Genomic DNA, 27,671 nt, shown 5'->3' with positions numbered 1-27,671 from the left:
CTTAAAACAATGACAGCTTTGTGTAAGGAGAAAGTTTTACTGCCTGGTATTTTAGTGTATGCAGTGCACTAGGGAAAAGAAGTAAAAAAAAAAACCCAAAACAGACATCCGCCAAGACCCTCCTCTTAAAAAAAAAAAAAAGTATTTGTTCCCAGTTTGCATGGATCGTCCCCAAGAATGTTTCCTGTAAGAGTTACTGTGTTCTTTTAGTTCATTGAAAGCTGTGTTAACAATACCCTAAAGTTAAACAAAAGAATGAAGACTTCTTGTCTTACTCATATTTCAAGAGTAGGTATCTATCTTCCACAACTAAAAAGATTCTACAGGCAACTGAAGATGACACCAACATGGTCTTACAACTCTGTGTCAGTGAAAGGTCAAAAGCAAAACCTCAGATTGAAAACCAGTTCTATTTCAACTGCTCTGGTTTTAGCCTCTGTGCAATGTTGTTACTTCAGTCTACATCTTCCTAAAAGGAAGATCTAGATTTGAGTTTACTTCATTACTTTTTGCCATAACATTTTCCTTTGTGATTTCATGTACTATCCCCTTAGGAAATTCATGCGATGGGAAATTTTTTATACATATTTATAACTACCTATGAAAAACGTACCTTCCTAAATCTTTGATTCCCTAGGATGCATGGATTTAGGGGGTTTTGTGTGGGTGCATGAGGGACTAAGTTTGCAGGAGAAGTGCTGAAAAACAAAGCTGTTTGATTTCCAATAAGAAATGGAAGTGGAACACACAGAGAAATTGTTCTGTAAACGGAGAGGTTAGTTCATCCGATTTTTCCGAAGCAGCAAGAAGTGAATTCTGCATTTTGTTCATATCAGAGAAAAGTGCCGTTTGCTCAGACATAGCTTAGGGGTTTTATTTTTTTCACTTTGTTTTTTGCCCTAGTGAGCACTCTGCATGAGTCCACATGTTCCCTCCTTATTTTTGCCATTGGCAAGACTTCAGGAAAAAATCTCTGCCTAGAAAATTGTTCAAAAAAAGAGGGAAAACCTTCAGCTAAATCATGCTTTTGGTTTGTAGAAAACACTCAATTATTTGATTGTCAAAGTAGCAGTTACTACAGTAAGATTTTATTTAAAGGCTAAACTCTTTAATTCCGGAAGCTATATCCAGATCAACATGCTTTGACTGTACAGGTTTCAAAATCTAAGCTCGAGTCTCTTTGTTAAGGCTTATATGTATTATTCCTACAATGTGCCAAACTAACCCTAACACCCATATTACTGGATGTTAGGGAAAAGGCTTCTAAAAGAGAAGTAAGATTTTGTAACTGATGTCTTTCCTTCTCAACGCTGTGTTCCAAAAAATGAGATCTAAACATGTAAATACAAGTTTAACCACTGTGTAAAACTGCCAATAGCTGCATAACAAGAAAGAAAAGATACCTGCTCTCAAAGTGACAGTATATTCTTCCTTTTCCCATTTAAGCCATCAATATTCAGACAAACACGGACTCCATTATGAGATGAAAATTATTTACATGCACATATATTCTTCAGAAAATTGGCGAGGTTTTGTATCCAAGAAGGGAGGAGGGGTCACTTTACTGCTTGAATACAAAATCCAGCAGCTAGCTTCATTTAATGACTTAAAATACTAGCGTGACTCTGAGGATCCAGAAAATTTAAACAACTCATGATTTCAAGGATACATTATCGAAATCTAACTGGCGAATGAAAACAGCACTTAATACACCTGGGCAACACCAGGAGAGGGCATACTCAAGTTACTTCTCACCTGCTGCTGCCTTAGTGGCAAAAACAAAGCTAGGGTAACTGAACATTAACCTATTTTACTAAAGCACAGCCCTAGAGTTAGAGACAACAGGATTACCTGCAGGGGACTGCTGTTCAGTGTACATACACGTGTAACGGTCTCCTTAAAAATCCACAGGCAGATCTCCAAACTACAGGAAGCAGATCTCCCTGAGAGAAAGATGGATGTGGGCATTACTATGAAAATCTGTGCATCTCCCCTCCTCAGACACCTGGTTGGAGGAAAAAACGCACACTTTTCTGAAGAGCCTGGGAGGGAGGTGGTCTTGCTTACTTGGATCAGTCTGGATAATAACTAGATTTTTTCCATTACAGTGTTGCCTCCACACATCTCTCTGCTGACATTCACCAATTATAACGAAGAACCTTAGGAGCATAAAGATTTTTAAAACTAATTGCAAAATAACCAAAGAAAAGCTATTTCTCAAATGTCCAAAGTTTGCTTCAGTAAAAATCAGGTTTTTTCCAAGATCGAGGGAGGTTCAGTCACCCCTAAATGAACTGAATCTCTGCTGCAGTATAGCGTCTCAGCGAAGAGAAAAACACTCTCCCTTGATGACCTCTGAAGTAATGATGAGAGTCTCCAGTCTTGGTGGAGGAGATTACCTGACAGACATAAAGTCTGGTGGCCTCCCGAATCTCAAGGAGGCTTAAAGCTTAGATTGAAATGGCTCATTTCACGTTTATAGCCCAGCCAAGCAGGTGGGACTGGAGCATTGTGTTTTAGCCACAGACCAATCAAACCGTTAGAACATACCTTACAAGAGAACTCTCAGACACGGATACTGAGATCTTGGGGCAATCTCATCTCATAAAGAAGATTTAAATGTGCCTGTAAACATTATTGTAAAGAAATTTTATTTCAGAGGAAGGAAGAAGTTTCCGATCAAAGTTCTGCAAATGACCATAATTCAGATTGTTAAAAAATTAAAGGAAAATTCCTTACGTAATTAAAATGCTCTATGAGTGACTGAGTAGCAACGTTTCTTGCTTCTCTATTTTCTTCAATATTGATTTCTTGCCAGAAAAAATACAACGTTTCAGCTGCTTGTCTCTCAGAAGAGCCTCTGCCTACTTTCGTGAATTCTCTCTGCCATCCCTAAGATATGCCTTCTGAAGGCAAAGAGACTTGTATAATCCCCAAAGTCCTATTAATATCAGGAAGAATGATACAGGTTTGAGTCAAAACAACCAAAGGGAATGGCTAAAATGGCCTCAAAGCTGTTTTTCAGAGTCAGAATGGTCTACCTCATCTACTTGGCACTAAAATGTGCTGCTGCCATGTAAATGCTCCAGCTCACACTGCTGCTGACTTCTTGCTGTCTCACATTTTGTTGTCTGCTATTTTATTTGCTGGTACAGGAGGAACAGGGGGTTGGTCTTTTAATGACCCGCATCGCTGATAACACTGAGTTATGCGGTAACGCTACTCTGCTAATCATATTATTGCATAACTTAAGCTTGGTTTTGACTGGAACGTTTACAAAATTAATGAGGCACATGGAAGGTGTTCAGCGGCATCACAATTTCACCGTACAAATGTCTGATTCAGCTCTAACAGGAAAACAGACATCCATCTACAGAAAGAGGGGACAGGGAGAGAAAAAGGGAGATACTGAGACAGAGAGGGAGAGAGAAAGACAGAAAGAGAGAAAAGGAGAGAAATAAAGGGGGGGAAAGAAGGAATGAGGGAGAGAGAGAAGGGGAAAAGGATTTCAGAGTACTACTCAGTGAAAGATACATCTATTGAACTTTGTGGGACACAATAATGTTTTGAAGTTAAAATCTTGTACCACCGGATGGAGGATTTAACCCTCCCTTTCACAATCAGTCCCTCGTCAACCCAAGTTCTACTTCTATGGAAAACTGTGGAAGCCAAGTGCCTATTGGGTTTAAAAAAAGTCAATAGAGTAGAAATCTGACCAGAAGGAGGAGCAAAAAAATTCACTGTCCTGAGCTATCCATTGCAGAAAATTAACTTTCACAAAACAAACACCAGAGATATTGAAGAGAAGTACTTTAATCTGCCTGGCCACCTGAATATTGACATCTGGACAGCAAAATTGCTATTTATTCTTTCCAATGAAGGTAAACTGACTCACTGGCACAGAAGAAAGAATTTAATACCAACTTTTGTTCCATGTGGCAAAAATGCCAAGTGTCACCTGCGCCACATCCTCCAGATATTACAAGATGATCTGCACTTAAGATGATGAAGAAAATCTGAATGACTGAAAGGAAAGTTTCTTCTTGGCTTCCACCCTGGCAATCAATACAGCTACATACATCTGAGCAAAAACTGTGGTGGTTAAATACCTTCTTCTGAATCTCAAAACACTTTACTGACATCTACTCCTTGCCCATACTTTTTCACTCCCAGTGGACTGGGACACGGTCTCTTTCATAGAGAAGGTGTCAGATCAAGGCCCCTGGCAAATCAACACAAATCACTGGCCACATGATTCAAACGTGCTCTAAGAAACAGAATTTTAGCATCCTGAAACTCCACTCTTAAAGCACTGAATGAGGAAACGTGTTGCGCCAGTGTGTTGATTAAAGAGACCAGTACTTTCACACTCATTTTCAAAAATGGTAAAGGAAGGAGAGTAAAACATTACCTCTCCCACTTTTACCTTTTTTGTAGAAAGAGGCACACTGGCCTTGCATTGTTAGTTTTACTAGAGTAGCTGCCGAACAACACAATGCATATGCATGCAGGTAAACATAAAACGCACACGCATGCACAATACTGAACTTTGTGTTGGCAGCCAGACTGCGATAACCCATGTCCCCTGGGCAGCAATCAGCTATGAAGGAACAGGAAAAAGTTAGTGTAATGATTAACTAGCCCAGTGGGCTATTATTCATGACAAGTAGAGCAGCAGCAGTGCAGGCTGCGATGCTGGTCGCTTCTCCCTCTGGAATGCTGCTGGATGCCTGGAATCAAACTCAGCAAAAAAAAAACCAACAGCAAATGTAATGTCAACATAAGAAAGAAGCTGAATTTCCTCTCTTGGAGTACACACGTAAGGAAGACGTGTGCAGGAGCAGAGATTTTCTGTTATGCTTGATGTTGAAAGAATATGACAGATTCCAATATCACCATTTATCAAATATGTATGCACAGGTTTTGGTAAGATTAATAAGGTTATTGGTATCAGCTATAGGCAATTATTCCCCATACAGCAGCAAGCAAACAACTTTAATGGCAACTGGCAAGTATCAATGTTGATAGCTGCGGCCATGGTGTTAGTACTGGAGCAGATGCTTAAAGTGCATCCATTTAGGTGAACAACTAAACCATGAGTATCCCTACAGCCAAATGGGAAAAATCAAAGTCATCACGGCTGCTCCCCCTCCTTTGGTGCTTTTACCCTGCAGTCCCCAGCAAGCTCCAGTAAGTCTTTCAAAATTCTTTCAAATCTTTCAAATTCTTTTAAAGCAGTGCATTAAAGATGAACATAATGCCACATGCGCTGTATATCTCTCAGTGCTACCTCAGTCAGCGTTTTGCAGAGAGGCAATATACTACTGCCTGGGCTTCAGCTTGAAAAAACAAATTCCATCTTATTTTTTTCTAGCTTTCAATGATTTAACTTCATCAGCCATGGCAGAAATGACAATCAAAGACTCAGTTTTATTTTTTATTTTCCAACAAAAGCATTTGCTGTATATTTAAGAAGACCTTGAAAGAAACTCTTTAGCAAAAAAAAAAAAAGCAAATTCTTCTTTCATTAAACTCACTTTCCCTCTGAAAGGCTTTGCTCTGTGTGTGGATTATTCATTTACTTTAATTATTTTGAAGTGCCTCTGTTTGAGTGGATAGGAGTTAAGTATCCACAACACCAAAGTAGGTCCTAGAATTAGTTGTTGTAAACAAAATGTTCTGCAGTGGCCTAAATCTGCACAAGTAGTAAGCCTTGAGTATTTTGGAAGTCCTTTTCCAAAAAGAGTACTTCTGGGGACCCTGAAAGCTATGGGCCCCAGGTCAATGAGCATGTATTATGGGATTTGCACTGTACGGACAAGCTGTATCTTTCTAATCATGAACACATAAAAATCTTTTTTCTCATTTTGTAGGAAAACAAAAATCTTGTTCTTATTTAAATGTGGAAAGCAATATCCCACCTGGAAGAGGCTGCTACCAACTAAAGCAACTGACTAGAAATTTTCATCTGTCATACAGAAGGATTTATTAGGACACAATGACCAAGTCATATAAGAGAATGTAGAGAGCCAGAACAACATACACAACTAGGCATGTAATCAAAACCAAATATCAATCTTTCATCATCTCTCTAATCACAGCTTTTTCTCTCTCTCTCTCTCTCACACACACACACATATATACTCATGCACAGATATAGAAATACTTAAGTTGTTACCCTGTTAAATGTTTTCAGCCCAGATATCTTTCTGGTTAATACGTACACGGACTAAAAACAACGACAAGAAGAAAACAAGCCAAAAAAGCCCTAGGAAAACTTCAGATGGAAGAGTTTTGGACATAGTTATGTGCACACATTCACAGAAGGAAGAGGAGGAACCAAATCTGGGGAAAATACACAAGATTATCACTTTACAGGCAGTGGGCACTGACTTGAACAAGGATTCCAAAAATAAACACATCTAACATTTAAATCCCAAGCTGTATTTTCAGTGACACCCTTTCTCCCATGACTGCATGTACACTCAAAAACAAAACCTCAGCAGCTGAACATCCAGAGCCTCGAGGAATTTCAGTTCTCAGTCTCAAGATAAAGCTATCATCCAAACTTGCCACTCTATCCATAGGCTTCTACTACCACTTTCTGATTTAAGGACACAAATGCAATAAAACTAAAACCAAAGAGAGAGAAACCAGTTGAAATGAAGAGTTTGCACCACCCATTCCTTCACAGATATGGAAGGTATGATGTAGGCATCTGGAAAACCAGAAGATACCTTCTCTGGTAAATCTCATTTCATAAGTCTCCCCACTTTTGGATTTGCATTCCTGTGCTTCGTGCATTCTTCCATATAAATTCATAGCTCTTCTGCACTGTTGCCTATAGTTACACCCAGTATTTCCAGGTAAGCCTGCAACCCTGTTCCTCCACGGAGGTAAACAAGAAAGGAAGGAAAATAGTATGAAGGAAAGTAGGAAAACAATTCTGCACTTACTCATCTGTAGTTGGTAGTTATATCTTAGGAACAGTTGCTTTAAAATACAAGTTGTTGTTGAGGTTTGATTTAAAAATCTTTGTCAGTTTTGACATTCAGGTGAAAGTATTGCTGCTGGCTCCAGAACAATTTGCATATCTTATCACTAAATAAAATGTCTGAGGTGTGCACCAATCTGATTAAATTATAAACAAGAGTCCATACAAGCACACATGCCTTCCTGTTTGACTTCTGTCCTGTTCACTCCTCTATAATAAATTATATGATCATCTCATTGTAGCTGGAGGTTTAGCTGTGCATGTAAAAAGGAAAATAATAGCAACCTATTCTTGTCCACACTTTACAGCTGAGAACTTGACAAAATTGTGGATTTTTGGAACAAGCAGAAAAGCTTACTTTGTTACCATCTAGCTCCTCGTTAATTGCCACAAAATTGGTGGAAAATCCCATGTTTTTATGTATTTTTAAAAATAATTTTCCACACTGAAAAGAAATAAATCAATGAAACTACACCTCTTTTACTACAAAGACTAATATACATGCTTAACTTTATGTCCTGCAATTAATCTCACCTACTTCAACAGGATTACTCATAACGCTGTACGTGAAATACACATGTAAATCCTTGCAGAATCATGGCCTGAATTGCCAACAACATTATATGGCACGATTAACTGCCCAGGCCTGGAATGCTCTTCAGAAAGATTAGAAAAAAAACTTTTGGGCATAGTAAGTAACAAAATCTACTCTGGGGAGTGGGTATGGGAGAAACAGTGCTGAGGGAGTCGCCTTCCTGTGGGAAATTCATCTGTCACCAAATCCTTCCAGTAATTCCCCTTCTTCCTCTACCAATTATCACGTTCACTTACCACTCCTTTCTCACTCATCAAATACCATTCTCCCTCTCCACACATCCTGCTGCTGCTGCTAGGTGACAAAGGAGACAGGAGATGCATCCCACTCCTCACTCTTCCGTGCAGTGAAGCAGGATGAGAGCACAGCCTGGCCCTTATATACTACTAGCATACTAATAAACAGCTCACGTGCTAATTAACAGAGCTGGGTGCACAACTAAATGATTTCACCAACTTTGCTTCTTCACCGGTTGCTGAACATGCTAGTGCCTCACTGAAAATTATTTGCCCAGTAAACTCTATGGACAATCCTTAACCTATTACTGGAGTTTGTTACAAGAAGCTACTGATCAAAACGTATACAAATTGGATACCTAAATTGCCCAGCTCTGTCTCTTGATGAGTAGCTTACCATCTGGTTTCTTCTGCAAATACTCACGAATGCTATATCAGAAGTTACTCTCTGCACATTATCTAGTTTTTGACTAAAATCCACAGCTTCGACAAACGCTTCCACTTGTAAATTAACTCAGTCAGAAATACTAACTAAAATGTGAGGAAAACAAAGTCAATCCCTTAGAAGTTCAAATGACTATTTGTCACAAACATTTCACCTCTACTAATGAACTGCAAAAATGAATGATAGAAAATGCAAAAGTGTATTATGTTTAGCAGTTAACATTTTAATAAGGAGGAGATTAGCAATTTTTAATACCTCCAGTGCTTTGTTATATACAGTAGCACAATAACTGAATATTTTAATTGCTAATTATTTAGACCTCATTCAGTTCTCACTCAGGCAAAACTCCCATTGAGGGACTCTTGCCTGAGAAAAGAGCTACAGGATTTGTTTTACTGTAATTTGAAAAAACTTTATATATCATAAAAACTATCAAGTTATAGTGAGACAAAAACCATTAAATCCTTAGCAATATTAAATCCTACTGAAAGTCCCACTGACTCTTAACGCCAATGTTTTCATATTAAGTAAAATAGATAATTGCAGTTTACCAGTTGCAACTTACCTGTATAATTTATGCCCAGATATGCTGGTGCTCTTAAAGAGTTCTAATAATGTTTTGAGTCTTCTTACCGTATCCCTGGTTTTCTCCTGTGGGAAATCTTTGTTCAAATGTGATAAGGAAATAGCATTTCCAAACAATTACGATATCAACACCTTCAGACACCCAAAAACTAGCATTTGGTTTTACCTTTTGACTTCGGACTCCAAAAGGGTTAAGAGCAGCTCTCAACACTTCTTTCTTATGCTGCTGTAAAGAAAATAAATGCTTATGATTAGGGATTTGCACACACAACACCTTGAGTTTTCATAACAGTCAAATAGCTAGGCATTCAGTGGGGGAAGTGGGTGGAACGCTGTATACATATAAACATATAGCTATCTGAAGGAAGACAAAACAGTCCTACACATTCACATTTAGTACACAGGTGACAAACAAATAAGCTAAATGTACTAGTATCTGAAATGTCATGTTATACACATCTTTCAGAAAGAAAAGTTACACGACTGAACACCAAATTAATAGGGAGTGATTTCTAAGACTCCATGCTTAAAAAAAAAAAAAACCACCTCATTTTTTTCCATTAAGTGTAGTTTCATTCGTGCTAGAGATAAAAACAAATGAGTGTCACAACCAAAGTTTTGCCACTTACGTTCACCATTCAAATGCATTTGTGGAAGAAGTTACAGGTAAGTACTCTAACAGGTCAAGAGTTTGAAGAGGTTCTTTTATTTTTTTTTGAATGAAAAATTGTGTATGAAGTCTTCACATCTTTCAACTATAAATGGCTTTAATGCGTAAAATGTTCAGAAAACCTCTCTATAGGCTGCATTTTGAAAAAAGATCTGAAAGCAGACTTAGTACCATATACCACTCATTACCAAAAATGTTCAGAACTGGCTGCCAAACAGCTGAGGAAAGAGTAAGTATTTTCAAGTCTGAAAATAAGACTTGGGCACTCTTCTTCCCCCAGTTCAGAATATGGTTTAGGGACCCGATTGGCATGATTTCCAATTCCCGTTACAAGAGGTTCACTTAGATTACAGTGCCCAAATCCACTCCAGCCAGGCTTCTTGCTTCCTCACAGGAGCAGAGTGATCCCTTCATTCCCCTCAAGTGCTGACTTTCTACCTAAGAACCTCTGTCCAAAGCTAATACCAGCTCCAGTATGGCAGGACTGGGCTAACTAAGCCTACTGGTATTTTTTAATCCTTTGCTGGTGAGGGGTTTTCAAAGCTAGCCACAAAGACATTTTCATCCCTGAGATGACAGGTAAGAACAGATTACTTAACAGAAAAGAACTGCTCTTTGGAGCACCCTTACTTAGTTAGAAAGAAAGGACACAAAGCGTTGCTTTGTCAAATAAAGAACATGTAACACCAGCAGGCTTTCAGGCTCGGAGTTCCCAAGCGTGACTTCCCACCAGTTCCTGGCTACTACAGGGATGCTCCTGTTGCTTTCGCAGAGACACGCCTGCAACTTCTTTTCCGATCTGCAGCCCTTCTCTTGTTTTCTGGGTGCTTTCTACCTCTGATCATCACAATCAAACGATGCCCCAGCTTCAGCGTTTGCGGAAATTTCCCTATGGCGATCCCCCAGCCTACGCGGGTCAGTCCTGAGCGTACGCGGCACAGCCTGTTCGATGGCAGCTTCCACTGTTTTCAGGGAAGAAGGTTTATTTTGCTTGAACTAAGGCTGTGTAGCATGTGCTTCAGCTTTCATAAGGTCTGCAGTTGCCTGAATAGACACGCTGGACAGCAGCTGTTAGCACTTTCCAACATTACACAACCGGGGTCTGGAATAGTCTGTCAGTTCTGCACAGACAATGAATAAAGCAAAACAGAAGGCCTAAAATATGGAGTAAGAGGATAGGATTTTGACCTTTAAATGCTGTTAGATGTATTGCACAAGGATATGTTTGATTTAAGCGATACTATTAGGTATGAAACTGCGCTGTTTGCCTGATGTCTAACTCGTCTAACAACTGAACCGCTCCGTACTTGCTGGCACACTCTGTGCTGCCGTGAGAGATGGCTCTGCCGAGTGAGCCCGGTAAGGGAGGGTGGCACGGGGGAACCTGGAAGAGATGAAAGGCATCGCAAAAGCATTGGAAAAACTGATCACAAGGTGAAAGACAGTGTTTTCCATTTTAAACCCACTTATCAGTCAGACCTGCGGCAGTGCTTAGACATTATCTCCTCAAGCTCTGCAAAGGAGTAAATCCAATTCAAAAGTCTCAGTTTCTCTTCTCTGGCCGACTGGCATTTGAAATTTTGCACAACTACCCATGATGCACACAGCTATCTTTTTGTCACTTGCGATTCTTGCCAGAAAGTGCTACACAAACTATTATGGTTGCTCTTCTTTATTTTCACAATCATTAATCGCTCCTTTCTAAACATTTGAATACCTTAGTTTAATTAGTGGCAGCATTTCTGCCACATAGTTTTTAAAACTAATTTTATATATGATTTAAATTAATCAAGCGTTATACTTGAGATGGTGTGCTGGTTTTGGCTGGGGTAGAGTTAATTTTCTTCACAGTAGCTGGTATGGGGCTGTGTTTTGGATTTGTGCTGGAAACAGTGTTGATAACCCAGAGATGTTTTCATTACTGCTGAAAACAGTGCTTACACAGAGCCAAGGCCTTTTCTGCTTCTCCCCCCACCCCACCAGCGAGGAGGCTGGGGGGGCACAAGGAGTCAGGAGGGGACACAGCTGGGACAGCTGACCCCAACTGACCCAAGGGATATTCCAGAACATAGGATGTCATGCTCAGCGTGTAAAGCTGGGGGAAGAAGGAGGAAGGGGGGATGTTCGGAGTTGTGTCATCTGTATTCCCAGGTCACCGTTACGCGTGATGGAGCCCTGCTTTCCTGGAGATGGCTGAACACCTGCCTGCCCATGGGAAGCGGTGAATGAATTCCTTGTTTTGCTTTGCTTGCGCGTGCGGCTTTTGCTTTACCTATTAAACTGTCTTTATCTCAACCCACCCGTTTTCTCACTTTTACCCTTCTGATTCTCTCCTCCATCCCAGAGTGGGGAGTGAGTGAGCGGCTGTGTGGGGCTCAGTTGCCAGCTGGGGTTAAACCACAACAGATGGTCATTTGTTGGACCAAGACAGCTACTAGAGCGTACCATATACAAAATTACAGGCCATTCATTTTGTTTTCAATTCCGACCTCCATGTTTACACTTAATGGTTTCACTTGGATCAACAGCTTATTGGTGATTCAAATTATATCATAGCAAGTAGTACCCTCTAAATCTGATGCATCCATATGACATCAGTGAAGTAAAAAACTACGCACGCAACTCAGGAAGCTGCTTTTGGTCCACTTGAAAATAAACCCCATGTACTAAGCAAAGGTGAATACTTTACAGCATAGGCTCACAATAGGCTTACTGAGCTCGAAGTCACAAAATATATCACAATCCTCAAAGAGGCCTGAGGTAGATCATGGTAATTTCCTAGAAAAATGTGCTTTCAAGGATGGAGTAAATTAGGTACACCTATTAACTCTGCTTTTTAAAATATCTAACCTGAATGAGATCCACCACAAAAATAAGAAATATAGAAATGGATAACTTAAACAGTCCTAAATTAAAAATGCCTCTTCTGCTATGCCAGTTGCTTGTACAGTAACAGCATACTGTACTGCTGTTCAAATGCAAACAAGAACGAACTATACATACTTGGTCATTTCCTTATGTTAATGCCTTATAAGCTGCATGGCCTTCTGACATTTGCTACTAATGAAAAAAATGCTATTCAGTGAGCTATCATCAGATTAAGTGAAACCAAGATAAACACATTCCGTTCAAGAATATGTAAAGAATGTGTCAACTTTTATTTACATTTTTCTCAAGGTTATGGAGCTTTCGCTGCAGGGGGAGAAAATATTATAGGATGATTACTGTGAAGATCTTCTCTTTTTAAGACTCTATATTTAAGGAACAAAATTCAAAGAGTAAGATAAATTACATTAGCATCACTGCAGTTCAATTCCTTCCAAACACAGTCATGATACATACAAACTAAACTCTGGTAGCAAGTGGATGAAAGGAATCACTGTTGATTAATGCTAAGAATACAGGAGCCAAAAGGATTTCAGACAATGATTCACTGTGAGACTACCAGTAAATCTCTTGGTCTCTTTTGAGATTCAGTCAACCTGGCACAAACATTGGGTAAAGTATGTCCTTCACAAAACGGACAATGCACCACAGCAATGCTCTTTTTTAAAAAAAAAAAAAAAAAAAAAAAAAGACTTGTGTGTGAATTTAATGCTTATGGAAAAGTCTGACCTGGCAGGCTTCGAGCTTGAAATCCTCTCATTTCCAGGACGGCAGTTCTAGCAGCAGAACAGATTGACTGAGACAGGCTCACCACTACCCCTCAGCCTTGAACTGAGGAACCATGTTGAGTGGTCAGGTTTTGTGGCTGGTTCAACCTCTTTCACTGGACTTACAACCACTGACCAATTACTATTGAGTGTAGTAACATTTTTTGTGATTTGGACTTTGGTCCACTGAGAACTAGAGTTGAGATCTCTTGAACTTGTTTCAAGAGTCAAGCTTGTCTGTCTGGGGGAAAAAAAAGGACTAAATCAAATGACTAGCATTAAACTCCATGACAAAGACAGATTGTGGAGAATTTCTGAAGACAACTGCCCAAAGCAGACCACTGAGCTGGCCTGCAAGTATAAGATAATGAACTGGACATGAATTGGCTTTTTTGCAGGAAAGGAGGCTTTGTACATGTATGGAAAAATTTTAAAGAAACAAGTGTTACAGTACCATTCTTAACACATGAAGAAGTCTTTCAGAAAACAATTTAAGTTCCCTGTTCGCTTCTAAATTCTATTTGAAAAGTACTGTCTGCCCGTATTTATCTCCCTGGAAGGCCTGGATTAACTGCCTAGGCCCAGGACAAAATTATCTTTGAAGGCAACAGTCATGTGACGGAGAAAGAGGAACATCTGTAACGCTATCTACCAGGTTAACCTCCTCTTAACTTTATGTACCATAACTTTACTTAAACAGAGATCATCACCTGGAACATGAGAAGCAAACGGCATTTTTAATATTAGAGGTACTAGCAACAAGCCTGTGTATTTCTTCAGCAGGAAATACCAATGCAGACAGTGAATTAAAACATGCCATGGTAACAGATGAAGACTTCAACTGTCAACAAAATCAGGCTATTAATTCTCACATAAACAGTCTTTTTAAATCTTTGATTTTTAATATACAGTCCAAAGATCACTCTCACATTTCAGCAGCTTTTGTCTTTTAATGCCAATCATTTCAACTGACTTTTCTCACTACCCTGTGCTTTCTCTCCCCTTTGGAAAAGGTGAGTGAAAATATTAAATGATATCTTACTCTGCCAAGACCAAAGGAACAGTTCAAATGTTCAAAAAAATTAGGCAATGACTTTGCTTAAGGCAGGAAGGGAATGTGATTAGCAGTGGGGTGGATCACTGCCTGGCAGGGGAGAGAAAAAAAACAAACCCGAACACAAATCTTTTCTCATTCTCTGTTTCAATCTATGCTCAGGTCTAGACTATGTAAACAGCAACCAAAAATTACTGGATAGAAAACACAGAATTATTTTGCTGCTCATCACGTTCTTTTGTCAAGTGACAGACACTGAGATTCAAGGGGAACCTGGGAAGCTATTGGCCTGTTCGTTACCACCGAAAGCAAAGATGCCCCGATTGATCCACTTGGACTGAACTACCACTTGCCGCAGGATGCAATCTCACAATGGACAGATCTGAATGTGTCTGGGAGAGCAGCTCACGCTGCTGTTGGCCTCTCTGTACCTCCTCAAATGACAAAGAAGATTTCAGACTTTACCACCCTCAGCTTACAACCTTTCACCAGACTGTAACTCAACTCACACGACACGAAAACAGATACATGATGTGTCTGTTACCTGATTTTTGCCTTCAAATTTCTGTTCTATTTCTGAAACAGAACAAGGCTGAAACTCTCCTTTGACTGAGATGAACCAAATGTCACCTCGTAACAAAGTCAGACTCCTCTATCCCTGGACCCTGGCATCACACAGTAGGAATCAAAGGTGCTGCTTTTGTCCAAAAAATCATTATCACCTTTAAAATTTAATTCCCTCAAAGCACTAGAGAATAGTCTGGGAGAATGCAGAAGGGAAGTGAGAGATGACAGTTCTCCATTCTCTCCAGAGACTATGCGTCCCTACAGTTTTTGCTTCCTGTGCAATGCTTAACTCCTTGGTGCCTTTTCTCTCGTGATCTCTTCCTTGGCAGAAACTTCTTCAAATTTAAAAATCAGAACATGAGCCAAGTAAATAAAAATAAATAAATAAAGCTCAATGGCTAAAAAAAGTACACAGACTAACCTGCTTAATTATTAACAGGTAAACACAAAAAATTCTGAATTATTTACTTAATCTTTTTCAGCTACAAACCTCAGACTTTTAGAGCATGAAATACATGCTTTATTTTAGGACACAAAACAGGTATTTTATAAGGCTGTAGACTTTTTTTTTTTTTTTTGAAGGTGGGGTTGTTTTGAAGAATACACATTTCTTATTAACCCCAAAATACCTTACTCTCACTGAACCCTGGTGGAATTTTAAATAGAGAAACGAAAGTTTTAGTACACAGATCCTGTATTCACGTGTTCGCTAGTGAATGAGCCGGCTGTTTCTGACTTGCAACTGAGAGAAAACGAGATTCCTGTGAGGCATATGCACCCTCTCCTGTTCCTGTACATCTGCTAGGAAGACGCTAGATTCAAAGGGGGAACCTGGTGAAGCTGCCAGACACAAATTCTACAATGGACAAAATAGTCCCAGGTGGAATCCCATTTTCTTCATTGAATAAAGCTACCCTGCTGAAGGAAACCTTGTCTGTGCTGCACATAAAAAAAGGTCAACACCACCGGTCCCTGATGATCTGACGGGATGCTGTTCTAGGCCTGACCTCCAGCTGAGCCATCTTTATATTCTCCCTCCTTCTGGCACATCGCTCTGCCTAACCCTGTGCTGATGTGACGGTGATATGCTGAAAACGAGGGAAATTCCAAGTTCCTTGCTGGATAAAACAGCAACACTTCTATACCTGCTGAAGTCAGCACATACCCTTTGAAGTCTCCAGCGTTCAGTAGTGTAAAACAATGCCATCTCCTCCTCAGTAACCTCAGGCCATCATACAGTCATTACCATCCAGAAAAAATGTTACATCATCATCACAGAAGAAATGTGGTTGTGAATCTCAGGCAATTTTTCTTAACTAGCTTTTCTTTGGCAATGATTCTATAATACTGCTTTTAAAGCCCTGGATTAATAAAGACATATGCATATATGCTGAAGCTGCTCATGAGAGACATGCCACTAAAATTCTAAAGTTTCGCATGCAAGCAGAAGTCTTCACAAGAGCGTTATGATAATATTTAACAAGGTATTCGCATACTGCTATTCCCTCATCATTGCTACAAACACATACAAATGTGAAATCTGATAACATATTTATTAATCTACTCTTAATTGCTATAATAGTCAACATAATCCGGGGTTTTCTCCTGGTTTTAGATCTTAACAATTTTGTCAATATTTATGTACTATACTTTTTTTGCCTACCAAAGCCTTCCAAAGGTGCAATTCAGGAGATGAGACTGTTAATCACAGAGCTGGCTTAGCCTCTAATTTAGGTGGCCTACTTATGTTAGCAACATTTTATTAGCACATTACGCTGTATATTTAATATTTAGTACACTGTATGAAAATAGTTTACTGTGTACTGCTCACATAAATGACTTACAAATTCTGTTTGACACGTAGAGAACAGTGTATAAGTAATACATGTATTTCTAAGTATACCTAACACTACAGAAAATAAGGATAAACAGAAGACATGTAGAGAAAACAATAAAATGTATCTGATGATGGACTTAAAGGCTAGCTGATAAATACTTTGGTAGACCAAAGACGCGGTATTAGGGATATACACACAATGTCCTTCCCTCCTTTAACTTGTGATTTCACATCTTCCTCTGGAAGCCCCAGCAGACATCCAGCTAAAGGAAAAAGATGACTTTCTTAATTGCTGAAGTCTCACAGTGAAGACAACAGCAACAAAGCATACAGCAAATCCTCCCAAATCCTTTTGTATCTTACCAGACGTAAAAGACAAAGCAGGATCTTTCTTTGAGCCTAGGAGTGCTTTCAGGACATTTTTCATGAGGCAGGTAAGTTAGCTATGTCCTCATGAATTATGCAGCCTTTCCAGTGTGTACTTACACAACGCTAGCTGGAAGCCCCAGGGAAGGATGCCCAGCGCAAATGAGCAGCAGGTGATACCAAAGGAGAATCGCTCAGCCGAATCAGATCCAAGTTTTCCTGGAAGAGCTGGAGAGCAGATCTGAGCGGGGATCCCAGTTATCTAGCTATAGCTATAGCCATTTTGGTTGTACTGATGCTCAGAAATTAGCACTGGAAAGGAGATTTTTACTTTAGCCCTTAGTTATGAGGAAAAGCATACTTTTCTCATGCTCCTCCTATTTACAAAGTGAATCAAAGCTACACCAGCAGGCATTTGTAAGGGCCAGATAAGGGAAAATCCTTCAGCCTCACCTGAATTAGGCCTACGGGAAAACCCATAAGCAGTCCTGGTGCAGTTTGTACTACCTTGGAAGGGGCAGAAGAAGGGATTTAGCCTATTTGCTTCAGCCAGATCATTCTTAACTTTCAAATTATTTCAGCCACTTTAGATACAGGTGGCTTTTTTTACCACATACCCTTGAAACAAGTAGGTATAGTAACTTTTCGGGGGGGAGGAGGGGGGCAACAAAGGCTTATTATACATTAACCCTAACTCTAGCTCTTGATCTCTAACAAGTGAATCATGCACATTGATCAGAAATAAATTTTTCTGAGATCATCTGACAGGTGAATATATCAGTGTGAAAGAGGCGTGATAGCCTCCCAGGACAAGTTATCTCCAGTTGACTCTGAAGCTCGTGATACCCCAGTCAAGAAGGAACAGTCCATCAAAAGGCAAGAAATTGTGTTTGTAATCAGTATGGTTTAGCTTTTTATATTTCTTCTGCTGTGTAATTTGTCAATATATCTATAAATCCTTTTATAATGAGGTAGCTAAAACAGATACTAAGGCTTTAGTAAACACCAAACTTCTTTTCTGCAAAAATATATGATCACAGCAAAAGCATTTTTTTCTGCTGGTGAACTATTTTTAGTATTATTACAAAGGACCCTTACTGTTTATTACAATCCCTGACAAAATATCACTTCCAAAGCTTTTCTCAGTATCTTCAGTTGTTTGTCAAGTGACATTCAAAAACATTTTTATTTTGAAAAAACAAAAAACAAAACAAAATTGAGCCTATTTCACATTCTTTTTATTCTTGTACTTTACTGAATTTTTCAAAATTATTCCAATACGTGTACAACACTTACATGGCATACCCGAAAATGCCTCACAATAGAGAAATTCAGTTCACATTTCCTCTAGGAAAAACCCCACAAAACAAAACAATCTACAAAACCTCTTAGAAAATGTATCTTTCCCCAGTTATATTCAGTGGGGAAATATTAAAAATTCAGTATTTGCCACTCTGCAATGACTTCTCAACACAAAACAGTTCCTTCATGCTGCAACAGGTTCCTCTAGCCTAAACATAAGGGGAACTAGAAGAAAAGTACACACTTGAAACAGTACTAAATATGACAGCCACAATACAGCTCTGATCCTGACATCACTTCTTCCCTTATTTTTTTCTATCGTTTCCATCATTCATTACAGATACTGTATTTATTTTTTATAATGATTAGTATGTAAAAATCAGTATATAGAAACCAAGTAACAAGAACGGGTCTAATTAAAAATTAATATTATTACAAAAATAACTATTATATTAATCAATATGAAGACTGAGATATTCAGATCAGTAGGACATTTTTAGTTCTAAGATTCATTCTGCTTTAAGGACATGAGGACAGTTGATTTAGTAAAAACCTTGGCTGAGATACATCGATATATAGTATTTGGATTAAAACCACGTTGGGAGCTATATTGTAAGCTAGCAGATATCTCCATTACAAGAATGCCTCATATTTTATAGAACAAACATAAAGTTTGTACAGATTAAGATCTGAAGGAAACAATCCAAAAGGGACTCTACATTTTTAGCTAAAAATTCACCAGCAAAAGTGAAGGGATAGCTGTGGATCAAACTGACCTTTGCTGTAATGTTACCAAAATCACTGAGATTCAAAGATGAATTTAACTCGATGCTTATTACACAGTAGAGTTTTTAAATTCAGAATGCTTAAGGACAAGTATTTTACACAGTAAAATCTGTTTCTTGAGGTGATACCCCTCAAAACATGTGATCCACTTTATATTATTTTAATATGACCTACGTATATAACTTTTCTCTATATTTTCCTCAAATTTGCACAAAATTACCTCCACTTTTCTTCCACTGAGTACAGGTCAATGGATTATTCAGGTTTTTGCCCTTTTATGTTAAATGAGACTAAACAAAGTTTCTGAAATATATCATATAACACAAACTTATGTTTTCAGGTAATAAATTATTTATATTGCAGTAGAGTTTAGAGATCGCAGTGAGATCAATGTATTAGGCACTGCAGTGACACAGACCGTGAGTCAGTCATCACTAGAAAAAAACTTTTCAGACGCGCCAGCCAAAGAGTGAAAAGAGCAGGCACTACTTTTTCAGCTGAGTTGGGACACACAGATTGGAGTTACTCAGGAAATCTCTGATAAGAGTACAGTGCTGAACTTCTATCTCAGGTTACACTCTACTGCTTTAACAACAAAGCCTTCCTTCCTCTCTATTAATTAATACAAAGCCCACTCCAAAAATCCCAGTATTACATCTGCCCCATTAACTTAGTAATTCCAAACATCATGCTACTTTGCATTTGCCTAACTCTAGCATCAAGAATCTCAAAGTACTGTGAAGCAAAACCAAATAGAACTAGATTATCCTCGCTTTGCAAGTACTAAAATAAAAACGTGGAGGCATTAAGGGTAAAGTCATCTCACCTAACTTTGGCCATCTAAAAGACACTGTTGCTTAAGCTACTCCTTTCACCACTGGAACAAGGTGAGCATCTTGAGAGGGTGATTCCTTCTCTTCTCAGATACGTGGCTAAGTCAATCATCACCAGAGAAGGCTCTCCCTTTCTTCTGCCTGTTCCTTCCATCTAGCCCAGATGCCTAGACTAAATGCCTCACGTTTAGACGAGGGAGCTATACATCCCTATCCTATCTCTCCTCAGGGCTCCCTTGATGTCTTTTCTAAGGGGCAAACCGGTGACTGGCCAAGGACCAGTCAGCACACACATGCGGAAAGTTAGGTGCACACTGCTAGACCTATTAGTGTACCGACAAATGAGACGAACAGAACTCATTGCTTCTCAGCGTCCGGGTAGTCTAACAGTTGACCACCATTTCCTGAGCTACTGGCAGGCCAAACAAATGGCCATAAATTGCTAGGTCTAGCTGAGGTTTGTGCTGCTCTTAGCCCAGAGTGGAAGCCCAGCAGTAATACTTAAGGTGCTGTCACAATATAAATAATGGTTATAAATAAAACTCATTTCAAAAAGAGATTTTTTCTAAGAAAGGTGATAAAAGTCTGCTATCAGACTTTGATCATAAGTCCTACTATTCAGAAAAGGAAATATCTCTGAATCCCAGTGAAAATGAAATCTGTTTGTGGCTAAAATAACTTTCGAAAAACAGAAATGCTTCTATCGTTTTCTCTGTCAACCCAGAGATCAGATTTGGGGATCCAAAAATGCTTGACTTTTCTATGCAGATTTGCACACATCAGAAAAATCTGGCACTATACTACATGATAGGATCTTGAAGCTCTGAAGTAATTGTGAAGCGGTATTTCAAATAGCTTTTCCAGAATGAAAACTGGGTAAGACAAAATTAAAGTGATGCCTCTTCCAACGTTAAAACAGACAACGGGAATGAAAGATACATTGTCTTGTCTCTCCCACAAAAGAATGACTTAGACTAACAGCTTCCATTCTATGTATAGAAAGTTAAGTAACATATTTCAGTGTTTTTGCCAAATAAAACCTGGGAAGGAGTTCTCTAAAGAAATCACAGGATACCAATGGAGTCGCATGAAAAAACCACCAGCACTTTCATTCAATCATTTTCCAAGCCCTAAAGGGAATGAGCAAGCTGCAGTACCTCAAGAATCAGATTTTGCAAATTCAAGCTTCTCCTCTTCCTTCAGTTACTGGCAAAAAGCACCCTTTAGGTACATATAAAAGCACTAAAGTCTTGCTTTAAAACAAAGCACTGCTGTGTAACGAATGAGCCTGAATCATACACGCTTATCGCAAGCCCAGCAGTTAGCACTGAGCCAACAGCTAGAAACACTGCTACCACACTCATGCTTCTCAGTTCTAGCAAGTTGCTCTGTTTAAAATGAAAGTAATAGGCTAACAGTTCCCCAACCAGTATTTGTATCGCTATTATAAATGGTTATCTGTTATCAGCAGAGAAGAATCGATACTTAATGCAGTAGCTAAAGTCCAGCTCACGGTTTCACGGCTGCGGGGAGAGGAGGGAGAGGGATGCTAAGGAGCAGGAGGACTCGGACCACAGATCCTTCCCACCACAAAGCACAGCAGCAGCCAGCAGCCAACCAGCTCATTTATCAAAAAGCAGAAGGATCTTTCAGGGCAACAGGAGTGGAATGGCCTTTCCTAGGAATACAGTTGCATTGCAGAGCTTACCACCTTCTTCCATACATGCACAATTTATTTATTTGACCTGCCCGTTCCCAAAAGAGCTATGCTCAGCAAACAAGACCTATGGAGAAACCACAGTGGCCTCGACTCTTCCTCCAGGTAAGAGGATGAGAAAACAAAGGGAAAAGCTCTCAGTTAACTCAGTGATCAGTATATCCATATGCTAACAATGCAAACACTAATAATTCCCACTGCAGGTACTGACCTGTCAATAACACTTTTGGACAATTTTTTTAAGGGCTTGAAAGCAATCCTAATACTTTGCCAGAGTAGTATCTTCATATCCATCTACTACCGTTAACTTTCCAAACCAGAGCAACCGACATTATGCATAGGAATTAGACTGATTTGTTAATGTTTATTTTTATGGGGAGGAAGAAGAATATCTTAACTCTGAACCTTCCACTTTTGTTAATGATTGAAAAGTTATTTAAATATTAACTTTATTAAATTAATAATTTATATGACACTCCTGAAATTTACTTACAACACATACTAGCCAAATCTGTTTGTTGTTTTGGGGGCAGGTGGATGAAGAATCCAGACAAAACAAAACAGTTTCTAATAGAAGGATATAGACCTCGTTCTATTTATCTGAGAATAACATCTATTATTTAGTGTGGAGCAAATATGTTCAGAGGCTAAATGGTCTCTTTCAAATGACAGAGGGATTTTTTTTCCCTCTTTTTGTTTAGTACAACATGCCCCTCATATACCCAAATAGCTCTATTTAAAAGGCAATCTTTATTAGGTAATTTTTAAAATGGGAATTACGATATGTACTAGCAAAAATTGCTTGGCTGTTTACTTACTGATTCTTTACAAAGGCCAATTATTTTACCAACGGACAAGATGAAATCTGTTATAAAAAAATGGGACTTATATGTTAAAACCCATTTATAGCAGAGAGCTATTTTGTTTCTAGGTCTGGTCACCTAAAAAAAAAGGGACAATAAATTGAAGACTGTATCATACTTCAACAATAATAACCGGTGCCCCAAACACTTTCCATCACAAATCTCACTGGCACGATTCCTACTTCACAAGTGAGGAAAAACCTATCAGAAAAATGAGTTGGGATGAGATAAAGAACAGAAGAAAATAAAAGGTTTCCTAACTTCCAGTCTTGTGCTTAGATGATTATGTTACTGTTTCTGACTCAGAGACATTACATCTTCTCATTTCTTAAAGAAAAAAACCCTGTATTTTTAACGCCTCTCTTGCTCATCCACCTGGGCATCCATATTTGTGTAATCCACTATCATGACTAAAATAATCTATCAAATCGGTATCAAATCAGTATCAAGGCCATTCAAATCTGAAAGTGAGTGTAAAATATCAGTCTGTACAATATTAAGTTTATCTGTGTAAGCCCCTTAAAATACTGAGTATTTCTGTTCAGCATAGTCCCTCCAATGCATACACTTAGATAACCCTCCCTGTGATACCACCGGCAGCGCTTTCCAGTTACGTAGAGCCCCGCCAATTAAAAAAAGGCAAGAGTTAACAGCAGGATGCTGTTGAGAAAAAAGCTTAACTTATGAACATGTTCAGATTCCCATTGCCCAAAAATCTGAGTAATGTTCCAGATATGTTATGTTAATCTGTTACACAAGATTGTCTGTAATGTGAGTATTTTTTTAAGAAGTACCGAGGGTGGTGTTGGGGGTTGGATGAAGGCAGGTGGCCAAAGTTATTACTGAATTGAAGAGGATTATTTTAATTATTATTGGACTATTAACCCTCTGCATGGTCCTATTTAGCCAGTTTCATTGTGTTTACGAGTAATATGATTTATAACCATTGTACTTGAAATTACTGTTGATCACCAAGCATTTGGGAATAAAAATAGATATGATTAGATGTGCAAAGCTCATTTGAATGCAGTTTTATGCATAGACTGGGTTTCTATCCACTAAAAAATAGCCCTTAATAATAAGATATCAAGGAAAATGCAGTGAGAAATGATATTTTATGTATAATATGTGATCTGTGTATTCTAGATACACCTCATAATGAACGTGACCAAATACTGAACACGAACTGAAGAACAAACCTTTTGTGTTGATGCAAAATTTGAGTGGCAGGAAAAAAACATAACAGAAGATAAGGGTTTTCATTCACAATGCAATGTAAATTAAAAAACCATGGATACAAAAGAGTAGAAACAAGAAAGGTAATATAACAAACTTACATTTCACCCTCCATCATTACAAGGATCAAAACAGGGGCATACATCTTCATTCCAGTCAGATGGCCACTATAATAATATATTATAGCAGCTGATACGAGAAATAAAAATACCAAGGACTCAGTTATGTTTTAAATTGAAACAAAGCAAACCATAAGAAAAAAGAAACAAAACAAACCATAAAGTCTATGGGCTTTGGTTCTTTTTTTTCAAACGAGGGGCAAAATATATAGGGAAGTAAGGTATATCCCTATTTATGAGATCACTTTGCCTTTAACTTCACTGAGAACAGCATGAAGCTCAGAGACTTCCCTTACCAAGCCTATTTTCACTCTAAATAGGTCTTGACGGTGCTGTAGCTGCAGAGCCAAAAAAAATGAGGCCAAATTTTATGTGGTCATGCTAGCGTGGTAGAAAAGCTTTTGTGAGGATTTGATGTTGTAACTGCATTTGTACATCTGGCCCCTCACAGACCTTCAAAGACTTAGACATCTATAGATACGTACATGGATTATTAAATGGCCTGTTAGTAAAAGAGGTGGATTCAGGACACTGCCACATTTGAATTTGCTATCTGCAACTGGACTCCGACATTTCATTTGGATACTTAAAGCATTAATGTTATTGTATCCTGTAGACCTATATTAACAAGTTTGATGTAACAGATGGGAGCTTTTTTAAAAAAATGTAAACAGCTGATCTGAGAGCCAGCACTTTCTATAGACAGACCTTACAGTGAAATATAGCATTCTACTGTTTATGCCAAACACATCATGGCACTGTAAGTAGACCACTTTATACAGTCAAGAAATACAGTAAACATAAAAGGAACACACCTCAAGAATTTCTCTTCCCACTTTCACTAATTTTAAATAGAACGTTCTCTCTCAAATTCTCTGCTTCTGACCTATCCAAAAAAAAAAAAAAAAAAATCAAGGAAAATATTGCCCTCTATAAACCAGAGCAGATAATTTGAACCAAATCTCACTGAGTCTTCTTGCAGGGCTTCTCATTGTGCATTCTCAACATCACCACGTTTCTGAATTTTGCTAATTTAAATATTAACCTCATTTTAATATTATCTATCAACTAGACCTTACTGATTGTCTGTAATGCGAGTAGTTTCCCAAACACATACTTATAAACCTGCTCCTTAATAAAAATAAATAAACTACTTCATAAATAAGAGAAGCACAAAAAAGCAGTGGGGTTTTTTTGGAAATGGGGTTTTAACTATTCTTCTTGGATTACCCTCTTTGGTCTTGAGGGTATGTAACAAGCTCTTGCATGCTTGTTCTTGCACATGTATTTTAAGGGCATGTTAATAATCTAAATGTTTACAAATACAGGACCATCTAGCTTCTGCATTTTTCACATTGTATATTTGCTTTAGCACGATTGAAATTAATAACAATAGCCGCATCTGACTGCAGTTGCTTCTTGTATGATTTCTGTGATGCAGTAATAAAAGACACTGAAAGTTCAGTGCTCTGGAACGATAACTCTAATTATTGTAATGTTTACTACAGGAAATTACCTATTGGACAACCCTGCCCAGAATCCTTAGCAGGAAATGGGACAGATTTCTGTTTATGGAGAGAAACAGCCAGCCTAGTGCATTGTTAACAGCAGTGCTTGAAAACTGTCCTCCATTACATAGGATGAGAGATGGAAAACTGCAGCTCCTACATGAATGCAATATGCAACAGATTCCCAGAACTGTATCTGAACATGGGCTGGCTTTTTATTCCCTTGGAAAATAAGAAAATCAAACTGTTTAAGGCAACACTCCCAAGTAGTTGATAGTATTATCTTAATAACTTGGTTAAAGAAGTAAACAAGAAAAAAAAAATCCCTGTTGACAACAGGCAGTGAAAGCAGAGCAGAGCCGAGCCGCAGGATAGGAACTGCCTAAAAGTAGCACTGAATCTCTGTGGTCAGAGTCCAACTTGCATACCCTCTTATTCAGATGCTCTTCTCCTTCTGAGAGTCCATAACATGCTTTTAAAATATGGCTAGTATGCATCAGAGAAAAAATATCTGCATTTATTAGGCTTATGACAGTGTAAACACCATTAGAAGTGGTTCTGGTATGACAACCCTTATTTTGCACTTCTCCAATTCTAACTTCCTTCATCAATTCTCACTCTCATCCACTTAGCACTTCCATTTATTGTCTCAGGGCCAGATTTTCAGTACTTTCTGTTCATCTCCAGCTCTCTCTGCAGCTTTGTATGACAACCAAACTGACTCCCCTGCTGTCATTTGGGATACTTTTAACATTAACTGGGCAAAGTCCACGTTCTGTTACTTCAAATATTTCTCGAGTATCTATTCACTCTGTGCTTTAGAGATCTCCAGGCTTTAGTTTACATTCTTCCAGATTTGATTTTTGCCCCAAGTCCAGTATTTTTGTAATATAACCTTTATATAAAACAAATGTTCCAGTACTTGGAGAAGATTAAAGGAATGAAGGAGGTACTCGGCTGTCTGTTAATTTTACATGTGTTTAATGTTATCTTGGAGAAATGTACCCATTTTCATTTTCAATCTAATCTACAAGCTATGTTGGATGATTGTGCAAAGAGCCAGCGTGCTAGCTGTTTAAAGAAACAAAATGGAGCCAGGAACAAGCACGGGATGTTCAGTGGCACAATCCACTGGATCACGGATAAAGTTTGCTTACTCTGTGATACTCGCTACCTTTGACTTTATTTAGCATATTCAGAGGATTATAATCGAGAGGCAATCAGGCTGGTGGTTTTTGTTTGGCCTCTTACACACAGAAAGCAGCTAGACATTTCCGATCTGGGTTCAGCTACCAAACCCTTCTTCTAGTTCTGGGAGTAGAGATGAAAGCGGGCTGTTTCAATTAGGCTGGCTATAGACATGATCTGGAGCTGTGAATTAATTGATTTGAAGACCAAGAGGGACAGCTCCTGCATAATAAAGGCCATGGAATTTCAGTCTGTAATTACAGTTAAGTTCAGCTCCAAATCCAATAGAAATCAAAGGTGACCGTATCAGGCCCATCTCTAATCAAAAGTGGCTCTTTCCCTCACCACTAAGTGCAAAATATTCCATGTTTCTTCCTATTTCAAAACGCCACTTGGGTCTAAAATGAACCTGCGTGAAAGATCTTTATTCCTGCATGGACAGGAACAAATTTTCCACTGCAGCATGAAAAGACTAGAACAATGAAAGTATTGGGAAGGGAAGTGGCAGGGGGGGAGTAAAGCTCTGCCTTTTTGGCAGTACTCGCAGAACATTATAAGGGTAGGTGGAGTCCTGCTGGGTCTAACCAACTGCTCAGATCCCCCGTAACATTTTACTGGCCCCCAGCTTTACACTGTACATCTTAGAACACGGCGAAAAAGCTCACATATACATATATTTTAAAAGACACAAAACTCTTGAGCACACATCCAAAGCAGATCAATTGCCTTTACAATATTCTCAGAACAAAATGTTCCACCAGCAGATCTGATAAGAAGAGCCAAAAAATGGAAAACACTTGCTACCAATTTATTGCAGTCACCCATAAACTATTACTAGAACATTATGTATTGGGGTTCAAGCCAGAAAGCTATTAAAGCGGACTGTACTAGAGTCTTTCCACTATGCTACTGAAGCATTAATAAGTCCTTAGAGAATTGTGTTTATGTTGAAAGAATCATCTTATAATCAAATTTTCACACACAAAAATGCAGCTCTTTTTAGAATTACTGTGCGCCTTTGCTCTCTCCCCCACATTGGCTAGTGTCTCCACAAATACCATCATTTTCTGTGTTTGTCTGGCCCAAACCCTGATGTACATACTTTGTGTTCCAAGCT

The 27,671-nt window shown here is 38.7% G+C and overlaps 1 protein-coding gene across 6 annotated transcripts in view; it reads right to left on the bottom strand.

Annotated features, from left to right (window-relative positions):
* ZBTB20 (zinc finger and BTB domain containing 20) overlaps nt 1–27,671 on the bottom strand; it is a 486,412-nt gene that overhangs the window by 414,590 nt on the left and 44,151 nt on the right. For 5 of the 6 annotated variants that reach the window (XM_030021006.2, XM_030021008.2, XM_030021005.2 and 2 more), the window contains one exon: nt 9,022–9,081. The gene's annotated coding sequence lies outside the window, so the exon portion shown is untranslated. The remainder of the gene's footprint in view (nt 1–9,021; nt 9,082–27,671) is intronic. The other variant, XM_030021004.2, reaches the window with a different exon arrangement.

Source organism: Aquila chrysaetos, chromosome 7 (genome assembly GCF_900496995.4).
Source record: "Aquila chrysaetos chrysaetos chromosome 7, bAquChr1.4, whole genome shotgun sequence".
Taxonomy (NCBI): Eukaryota; Metazoa; Chordata; class Aves; order Accipitriformes; family Accipitridae; genus Aquila; species Aquila chrysaetos.
Note: the sequence above shows the minus strand (reverse complement) of the source record. Positions and strands in the feature narration are given on the sequence as shown.